Below are 11,005 nucleotides of genomic sequence, written 5' to 3'. Positions count from 1 at the left end.
TCAAAACGACACACATCACCCGCCAGCTTCATTTCAAGACCGCACTGCCGACCTTAAGGATGTGGTCCAACTCTCACGGTCCCGGAGTCAAATATTCGTCAGTTGTGAATACTTTCCAAATTTCCTTCCTTTCTAATTTTTTTTGCATATTACACCTTACTGTCCTCTTTTATGCCATCTTTATCTTGACAGTACTACGGCAAAGGCTGCAAAATTAACGGAGAATATATGAACGTATAAAAACTCCCACCAGTTCGAATCTCTAAAAGACAAATGATAGCGAAGCAGTAGCCTGACACTCACGTATTTGGTAGCCTACCTGTGTTAACGCTTGTCAATGCCCCTTTACGCCAGTCGTAGGTGAAGACAAAGTCTCGGCGAGTTTTCTGATGATATATTAAACACCGTCTAAGATCTTTGTAGAGCAACACCTGACAGCACCCATGTCTAACCCCAGACCCTTACAGATAGCTACTGCTCGCCGGCTCTCATCCGGCTAGGGCGGTGGCCCGATCACAAAGGCATGAATCACTCAAGGTAGACACAATACGCGCTCATCATAGACATAACAGGGTGGTGGCGCCCTACTTGGATTCTATTTACAACTACTTACAACTATTTACATACTATATTTACACACTACATAATATTTACAAATGGTTACAAACAATTTTTCCCCTCATCAAAAAGTGTCTCTCCTGACACAGTGGTGAGGCATTACAGTCTGAGTAAACAGTCGACCGGGACTACATGGGAGTATGATAATAAATGAGATATTACTACATAATTCACAAAGCTGGATGTAAGAAGGGATTAATATATTTACAGTACATGGCCATGTTGGAAAGATAGCATAAACATATAGGTTTGGTCAATTTACAAATGGATGTTTTAATATATACATATATAATCACAAAATGAGTTTTACTCAGGACTACCATTTTCCAGGTCTTTTGGTTGTCGCACTAACCTTGTTGCTACACGGATCTCATGCAACCTTTTCTCCATTCGCTTGAGACAACAGTACAGGATACAAACAATTGCAATAAACCCTAGAAAACATAAGACCACCGGAGGGAATACAAAGACTGGATGTGACAAGGAGCGGTTAAAAGCTGAAGAGAACTGGTTCATAATGAATTCAGACTGATTTAGAAATTTCAACATACGTAGGTTCTCTGATGTGATAGAAAGATTGTCTGGTGGTAGATAAAAGGTAGTATTAATAGGTTTGAAGTTGTCATACTTGTGGGAGCGAAGTGCGAAGTGATAGTGTGTAGCATGGGCTATTACAGACTCAGACTTTACGGTACAGTAATCAGGGGCCTTATATAAACCAACTGCAGATAGTGAACGGACAGGGGTTCCTGGACAAATAAGACTGACAGGAGCTGAGACACTAAAGAAGAAATAGCGGATGTGATTTAGACGAGCATGGTGTACCTGGCTTTTGGGGGCAGGAACAAAGGTACAGACAGGTTGTACTGAGAAGTTACGGACTTAGGCAGATTCGCAAGGAGCAACGCTGCCAGGAAAAATTGTTAGGAGGTACGCAGCACAAACTCGAGAGTTAGGTGTGAGAAGGGCACATCTACCGAGGTCACTTGAGGAGAGGAAGGCAATATAGAGATGATCATGGGAGAGAAGAAAGTACTCTGAGGAGACAGAGGCTTGTACCAGGGAGTTATTATACCAGAAGGGAAAAGGAATGATGTGAAAGAGATCGAATGTGATGGAAGAACGAAGAGGAATATGAACAATTATGTCTTTAGTAAGGAATGTGGCCTCTAGGATTGGGTAGTAGTGTTCTAAAGAGGAAAATGGAATCATAGGAGACAAGCCGAAGGTTGAGTGAGCCCATTCCAAGGTAGAACGAAGGTCAGAGAGAGGTACTAAATCTAGGGTGACGACTATCAACAACAATGACTAAAATACGAATTAGGCTAGAAACTTGAGAGACAAGAGAGTCCAGAGAAACCTGCAAGTTGCCTACATGTAATTTGACATACATCAACTCTGATATAATATTTCCCTTTGATACTTGACGCTTAAGAACCGACGTAAAATTATTTAAGGCATTTGTAACATCATTTAAATGGTGTGTCATCTCTTGTAGCATAAAATGTTGAATACTTAAAACCTTTTCTTGTGAATCTAGTGCATTAGTTAATTGAAATAAGTCTTCTTTAAATCCAGAAAGGTCACGGGTAGTCGCTACACCAAATAATCTGCAAGTCCACGTTTCACTCGTAAGCGACTCACAGGCGTTTGGTGAGGGAAGGAATCTTGATGGTTGAACTGATAACGAATATAATCTAACTTCCAGCAGATGGGTTGGTAGAATGGGTACAAAAATGAGTCTGTGGGATGTCGATTTTTAATATCTGACAGGAGTCCCTGCAGGTCGTCTAGCTGACGTGCAAAGTCAGGCAGGGCGATGGCCATGGCGGCCAGCGGCTCTAGGTTGTAGCGTAGTGAGACTACATCTTTCACCACCATTACCTCACCTCCTGCGCCAACCAAGGCCCCGGGCCATACGGCACCATCGTCCTCACCCGATCCAGACCCAACCAGAGTCAGCACTGTCAGCACGTAGACCCACAGCATCTTTCCTATAAAACGAGGTGATCTTAGAGGTGATGTTAATACAGATGGTAACGACAGTGTGAGATGATAACGTTATGCAAGAGACTTAGTGGCAGAACGCATTTTGGCACGATAGTCATTAACAGTAGGGGAAGGCTGAATAGTAGTGTCAGAAGGAAGACTTAGAGAAGAGGAAGAAGGCTGAGTAGGAGTTTGTGGTGGGGATGTGGTCTCTCTTAGTGGCTCCTCCAAGGCTATGCGTTTTGATGCACGTTTGAGATGATCTGCATGCACCCATGTCTCTGCCTTGTGCAGATCTCTTAATTCGAATTTATTACCTTTACGAGATATGACACGGAAGGGACCCAAGAATTTACTGTTTAATTTTGAATCTCTGTCATGATCTAGGGCAAAAACTAAGTCACCTACTTGGATGGTAACATCTGTGGCAGCGGCATGTTGGTTACGTACCATCTCCTCATTTGTAAGGACCAGATTATCCTGAACATATTTATGAATTTTCTGGAAGTTGGAGAGGTTGACTCGCACATAGTTATCGTAGTCGTATATCGGATCAGGTTTGGGTTGCGACAGTGAATAAGGTAGTCTTTTGTCAAAGCTGTATATGATGAAGAATGGTGTTTCTCCAACTGACTTACTGATGGATGAATTAATTGAAGCAGCTACCTGCGGAATCCACTCGTTCCAGGTGGAAGTCTCATCTCCCACTATGTGACACAGACTCTCCAATACCTTTCTATTTTGGCGCTCTACTAGGCCATTCGAGGCTGGGTGATGGGCCACTATATTGCATTTCTTAATTGCGTATCGAAGACAAATTTTTCCAGTACTGAACTATTGAACTCTGACCCGTTATCAGTTAAAATTACTTCTGGTGTTGTGAAAGGGCAAATTACTGAATTAAAAAAGGCATGTGCTACTGCGTTAGCAGATTTTTCACGCTATGGAAATAAGATAACAAATCCAGAGAAATGATCGACTACGACTAACAGATAAACGAAGCCAGATTCTGTACGAGGCAGCTTCAGAAGATCAAGAGAGACAGTTTGCCAAGGTTTTGATGGTACTGGGTACTGCAATATAGGAGCAGGTTGACAGGTTGTCCCCTTGTGACGGGCACATGATAAACATGCATCGCAATGTGCTTCTATATCCTTTCACATAGTGGGCCAATAATATGACAGACATGTTTGTCGTAAGCTTCTGTCTTCGCCAGGGTGTGATGCACGAGGGGTGTCGTGGATTAAATGAAGGGCAGCAGGAAATAAGTCTATTGGAATGACTAGTTGCTTAACTTCGCAATGAGGTACGTTGTTACCTTTTACTACTGAGTCTTTATAGAGCAATTCATTGTTGAGGAAGAAATCAGATGCAGGAACTGGTAACTTGGGCAGAGAAGAATCATCACCTGACTCTAGAAAATATATGACCTGTGACCATATGGGGTCCTCACACTGGAACCTATGTAGTGTGTCATAACTGAACGCCAAGTTTACATCGCAACCGGTTGAAACTGTGGCTACATGCCACGAGAGGGCATCGGCTTCAACATTGGATTTCCCAGGAACGTATTCAAATGTCGGATTATAGTCAGTCACAGTGACTGCCCAACGTGCAAGTTGACCGGTAAGGTTACATCCCCGAAACCAGTCACATAAAGGAAGATGGTCTGTTTGGATGTGAACAGGATATCCGTAGATGATGTCGTGAAAATGTTTTAAAGACCAGACCACGGCAAGGGCTTCCCAGTGAGTTATACACTGTAATTCTTTTCTGCAGAGTTTAGCACATGGCTAGCATAGGCAATGACACGTTTCTTCCCTTCGGAGTCATTTTGCATGAGAACGGCACCTAGGCCTATTCTGGAAGCATCAGTACACGAAAGAAATGGTTTTGAATAATCAGGGAATGCCAAAACTGGGGATTGTGCTAGAGCATTTTTCAGTGTTGTGAATGCGGTTGCCTGTTCATCAGCCCTCACAAGGCGCATCTTTCTTTAGCAATATTGTTAACGGCGCAGCTATCTGGGCGTACCCTTTAATAAATCTTCTGTAATACCCACTGAGACCGAGGAAACTGCGTACAGCATCGATGTTGGTTGGAGTTGGGAAATTCGTCACGGCTCTGACCTTGTCATCTGATGTATGAATCTCGTGAGCGTCAACATGTCCTAGGAATTGGAGTTTCTTCCATAAATAGTCACACTTTGATAGTTTGATCTTAAGTTCAGCTTGTTTGAGTCTAGTGAACACTTCGGCCACTTTTTCCAAGTGTTCTTCCACCGAGTGACTAACGATTATGATATTATCTAGATAAGCAAAAACTGAGTGACCTGTCATGCCAACGAAAACTGTATGAATTAGTCGCTTGAACGCTGATGGTGCATTTCTCAAACCGAATAAAAGTCTACGGAATTGGTAATGCCCGGATGGAGTACTGAAGGCAGTGGTAGGATGAGATGATTCTTCCATTTCGACTTGCCAATAGCCACTTATAAGATCTACGGAGGAAAAAACACAATTGTTTTCGCCTAAGGATTCCAAAAACGATCAGCCTGTTGACGTTGGCTATGTGGTAAACGGTAGGCAGGTATATATACTGGCTGAGCACCTGGCTGTAATGTAATGTTATACTTTATCAAATCTGTCTTGCCCATATTCTCACCGGGTAGGGCTACTGGTTCACGATAGTCTCGCAAGAGGTTAATTAATCAATTTCTGTGTTCGGGATAACCACTCTGTTTCACATGAGATTCAAGATTAGATGGGATATCGGTGGACTGAGCAACTGAGCACACAGCTGCAACAGGGCATGGGAAATCCTGGCACACACGTACTGCCGCTGGGTATACCAAGAAATCACCAATCTGTGTTCTCTTTCGTAAGGTGAACGTGGCGTTTGTGGTGTTGGCAATGTACAAGTGGCATAAACCATCCTCCAGCACCGTACACAAAGCCGACTCATAAGCTAAGCCATTCATACAACACGTCTCAGGTAAGGTTAGTACATCCACTCCTGCTTTCGCACCCACAACACGAACAGAGATTTTGGTAAACTTGTGCAGTAACAAAATTGTGCACTGATTTGTTACTGTACGCCTTATCTCTGCGTGTTGTAAAACATCAATCACACAATCTGAGGTAGTTAAATGACATGTGTCTGAGTCGGTGAGTGTGCCACTGTCAGAGGGGTTGATACGATCCACATTTGAATGCTCAGAGGATGTAGTACTAGATGGCAGCATACTTGGCTGTTCAGGTAACGGTGTGTGTACCTGTTTACTGTCGAGTAATGATGGAATCACGTTAGTTTTAATAACTGAGTTGGTTTGGGAAAGTACCGGACGTGGATATTCCATAATAGATATTGGGAAACCATTGACATTTATTGTATGAGAAGCAGGGAGGAGAGCAATAGCTTCTTGGGCCATTGTCGAAAAGCCAATGAGAATGTCCGCTGGATATTTAAGACCATTAGTGACGTGAAACTCCACGTCAAAAGGTTTTAAGGCTTTATCAAGTTGTACTGCTAGTGTGATCTTTCCTTTGACCTGAAATTCTGAGCCATTCACACCACATAGGCGAATGTCAGGTGGTTCGAGGAGCCCAACTCTTTTAGTTATTTTCCTAATGTTGTTTAAAGAGCTATCTGAGATCAGGTTTACCATAGATCCTGTGTCCATAAAGAAAGAGCTTTGTACCCCTTCACTCCATCCTAGAATGACTAAGCCTAAAGATGTTATAGGTCCTACCTGACGAATGGGGAGTTGATTTTCTGTTACCTTATTTTCAGACACCGGCGGATCTTCCGCTGTTAAGATACATTTCTCCAATCCGAGCGCTCCTCTTCACCCGACTGACGGCTCTTAAGGTAACGACACTCGTCCGTGGAGTGAGTTGTGCAGTTCTTGTGATATTTGCATGTTAGACGTCGGGACCGCGAGGGTGTGCGCTGCCGTTCCCATGAGCGGAAACGTCTTTCTTTGCATGCACAGCTAGACTCTCGATGATCTATATTACCGTAGTGCCAGCACACAATTGAGGATTGTTTGCTTCGTCGCATAGTAGATTTGTCACGACGGCTAGAAGGTGAGCAAGTGTGAGTGAGACCGATTACTAGGTTTGGTTCTTGTAGTTGGCCGCGAACGAGAGGAATCAGATGAAGTAATGCTGGTGTGTAGTACTCTCGCAGTACCACCTGCAGAGGAAGAGGGTGAGCTGTAAGAATCGACCTGGTGAGTGAAGTCTGTTCCTGACCTTTCTACAATGGCCTTGCTATAAGCCAAGTTGTAGTGCTATTTGTTTTTGGGAGTCCGAAAGCCAGTTGAGAAATCTGAAGTAACCGAACAAGTCTGCAAAATTATTTAATGAAATCATGACCTCTCCACTGCGTTCGGCTACCCACTGAGTACCACGGAATAATTGGCGCAACTCTGAACTCGTTGCCCTTATAGTAGCAGCTGCCTCAATTACTTTTGCATGTTGGGGAGGTACCTTCATGTCCTCTTCCATCTGCTTGAGAAGGTTGGTCAACCCTATAAGAGATGCAGCATTGAAATGTTGGCAACAATATTGAATGAGTCGTTGCCGAAACGCTTCAAACGTTTGGCAATCTTCGAAGTGCCCCGCATGAATAGCAGCTCCTATTAGTGATCTCCCCTGATGGAGTCGACTTAGCATAAGAAACTTTCAAGGGTTCAGTAGTGATTTTGCGATTACGAATTTCACTTTCGACCTCTCTAAGGAAATCGTAAATGGAAACTGTATTATCCTCTCCTGTAAATTTGGATCTATTAACATCATCCAAATATATGGATTGGGGAGGTGGAGGCTTCTGATTCGCCATTGTAGGAAGAGGGTGAGACCGCGAAGGTGATGAAGTAGGCACAGTAGTGAACTGAGACGGTGTGTGGGAAGGAAGTCTCGTGGCGGTAGTGGTGTGTGTCGTGGCTAGTGGTGGTGTATGTGTAGTAGTAGGGAGGGATAAAGGCTGTGGAGAAGGCTGAGTGGTTTCAGGAGAATCAGTTGGAGAAGATGATAGAGTATCTGGAGTTAATATATCTGGGTTTAGGGTAGGAGTACCAGGAGTAGTAGAAACAGGTAGGGAACTTACGGTTGGTTTGCTTAAGATCTGCCACTACGAAGATTTACATTATCACTACATACAGCGTTATCTGTGTTACCATCAGATTCAATAGGGGAGAGATCTACCTTTTTAAAAAAGGACATTAACAGAACAGGAAGTAAGCAAATGAAACTAAATGAACAAATGGATGAATCAATGAGAGAATAAATAAATAAAAATACAGTATGTATCATCTGTGAGGAAATGATTTATATATAATGAATGAGTTAAAATGAATGCGTAATTTACAGCTGAGTATGAGTATAATTGGGAGAAAATGGGATGAAGTAGGAGTGAGTGAACGAAAAATTCTGACTGAAAGAAAAAAAAAATTAGGAGCAAAATGCAATGAATGGATGAGAGTAAATGGTGACAATATCACAATCTATAGAGACAGCATTGCTTCTCTGTAGAAAGGAATTGATTAATGTGATGGAATGAGGAATTGCATGAAAATCCATCCATTGCCAGACGCCAAGTATCCCAAACGGGGTGGCCAAGGGCTTAGAGTTAATTGTTTTACAGGGAGGGGCACTAATCCTCCACCAACCCCACTTGACATGTAGGGATGCCAACAGCATCTGGTGTTCCCAGGCGGTCACCCATCCAAGTACTAACCAGACCCAACGTTGCTTAACTTCGCTGATCGGACGGGAAGCGGTGTACTCAACGTGGCATGGCCGTTGAAAATGCACATAGAAAATACTTGTAGTAAGATGCGATCCGTGCCAAGGCTGGAGAGTGAGTGAAACTCCGTGTCGTAGTGTCTCTTCGTGATTGGGTGGAAGTGTCCGTGACGTCACTGGGCGGCGGCTAAGCACTAGGCGGAACGAGAAGCTGATAGGAGCAGGAGACTGTGACGTAGCTCGGTGTGAGTGGCCACGCTCCCTGGGTGACGTCGGTCTGTGTGGTGGGTGAGGAAAACGATGACGTAATGGCGTCGGGTGGCGGTTGGGGGCTCCTTCCTGGAGTGAGGTCTGGGGTGGAGTTTGTGGGGGGGCTGGAACTAACCCGTACAGCAGGCCGGACAGGAACACAGGCAGGCAAAGGCAGGTTGTAGGTTGATAGGAGCAGGAGGCTTACGTGGCTGTAGTGGCGTGGTGGTAGGTGGGGTGGTGATGTGGAGAAAATCCCAATCAAAGCAGCTAGGACGATTCCACACCAAGACTGCAAAAAGGGCTGGAGGCTGGGGCGGAGATGGACTGTGTGTCATCGTGGGAAGAACAGCAATGTGGGAAGACAGACACAGCAAAGCTTACCCAAAAAAGACGTAAAATCACTATTATCCCACTCGCTTTCCACCAAATGTTAACGCTTGTCAATGCCCCCTTTATGTCAGTCGTAGGTGAAAACAAAGTCTCGGCGAGTTTTCTGATGATATATTAAACACCGTCTAAGATCTTTGTAAAGCAACACCTGACAGCACCCATGTCTAACCCCAGACCCTTACAGACAGCTACTGCTCGCCGGCTGTCATCCGGCTAGGGCGGTGGCCTGATCTCAAAGGCATGAATCACTCAAGGCAGACACAATACGCACTCATCATAGACATAACAGGGCGGTGGCGCCCTACTTGGATTCTACTTACAACTACTTACAAACTTTATTTACACACTACATAATAATTTACATAATATTTACAAATGGTTACAAACACCTGTGAGAGGGATGAGGTTATACGAGGAGCAGGACTGAGGCAGGTGATGGCGCCTTTCTCTCTTCCGTCCCCATCCCTCGCACACAGTACCATATAGGAGGATACCACGGAGGCGAGTGTCTGGGCCTACCTTGCTGTCACATCTCTCGAATTCAGTGGTTCGAAAAAGCGGGTGAAACGCTGAACTTCCTCCAGTGTACAGTTTCCGACATGAACCTCGATCCACTGCATAACGATACATAACGAGAGAGTGAACAGAGGCTTTTGAAACATGGTGATGCGATCTACGGAATCCAACAAGCTATTCAGAATACTGTGCACAAGTTTCATAATTGTTAAACTAAAAGTTGGAATGATATTCACGTCCGCAACAGCACCACATGCAAAAGTAAACTCATAAGGAGATGACAGGGTGTGTCCTAACCTAACGAATATGTGGATACTGTTCTTGTTGGCTTAAAACGGGGGTTCACAGCCTGAAGAAAGATTTGGGCTTTGCCGGCGATACATGGTGAACTAAATGAACTGTTCATTTATCACTGATGGAAATAAGGGAAACAAATTCTCATCAATAACTTGTCTAAACTGCAAGCACCAATTGCCCTTGTGTTTCCTGTCTGGTCACGAGAGTTGGCAGTTCAGCAACTTGGGTCCTAGTGATGTCGGGTAAGGAGGCTCCCTAACACCTCTTCCTGAGCGATTTATTTTGCTTAGTACACCTTACTGTCCTCCTTTGTGTTACATAATTCTTTCTAATATCATCATGCGCTGCAAAAATAATAAACAAAAGTATATTAACCCCACATATCTAAATATAAATCGCTAAGGAAGAGGTGCTAGGGAACCTCCTCGAGCGACGAGAATACGGGCCTTAGAGATAGATCTGCATTATATTTTTCATTTCCAGTACTCTCTCTCTCTCTCTCTCTCTCTCTCTCTCTAACATCGACGTTATACTGAAGAAATAATGTATACCCGTGAAGTGCGAGGAGGTAAACCCATAATGGTATTAGTTATCAGGCTGCTCATGTGTATACTTGTAATTTTCCCATGTTTACATTCGTTTACTTCCTGCCAGACCTCTTCGTTATAATACAGGTCCGTATACCCGTCGGGTATGGAGGCTCCGTAACAATTCTTCCTTAACGATTTAGTTTCCAAAATACCCATTAATACCCTCCTTTTTGCATCTTATATCTTCTTCATGTCGAACTTGATTGCATGAATAACAGACAAGAATATAGTAACGGAGAAGAGTAAAAAATAAATCTGTAAGGAAGAGGTGTTACTAAGCTTCCTAACCACACGAGAATACTTCCCACAGTCTTACGCATTTGTTTACAAAAATATCAAGTAATACAAATGGTTTGGACACCCTGCCGTACATGACAATACAATTTAACAGTGGTTTCATTTGCGTAACAAGTGAAATTCCCCTTCTCTCCATTTCCTCATATTGTGTGATCTTAGGTGTAAAAAAAAAGTAATGACGATAAATTGTCAGATGAAAGGTCCTCCTAGGTAACGTTGTCGTCAGTAATATAATGGATTACTGTATTATACAGCAACTCTGATAGCACTGTACACCCACGAGCAAAAGTTCGCCGACGGTCCCTG

The 11,005-nt window shown here is 43.7% G+C and overlaps 1 non-coding gene across 1 annotated transcript; it reads right to left on the bottom strand.

Annotated features, from left to right (window-relative positions):
- Positions 1-8,300: 8,300 nt before the first annotated feature.
- Positions 8,301-8,419, bottom strand: LOC145390344 (5S ribosomal RNA). Its single transcript, XR_013895608.1, has one exon. It is a non-coding gene; the product is annotated as a 5S ribosomal RNA (ribosomal RNA).
- Between the last annotated feature and the right edge of the window lie 2,586 nt (positions 8,420-11,005).

Source organism: Coenobita brevimanus, chromosome 1 (genome assembly GCF_032717465.1).
Source record: "Coenobita brevimanus isolate Jiangsu-jjx chromosome 1, ASM3271746v2, whole genome shotgun sequence".
Classification (NCBI taxonomy): Eukaryota; Metazoa; Arthropoda; class Malacostraca; order Decapoda; family Coenobitidae; genus Coenobita; species Coenobita brevimanus.
The sequence above is the reverse complement of the archived record's forward strand: the minus strand, read 5'-3'. Positions and strand labels throughout refer to the sequence as shown.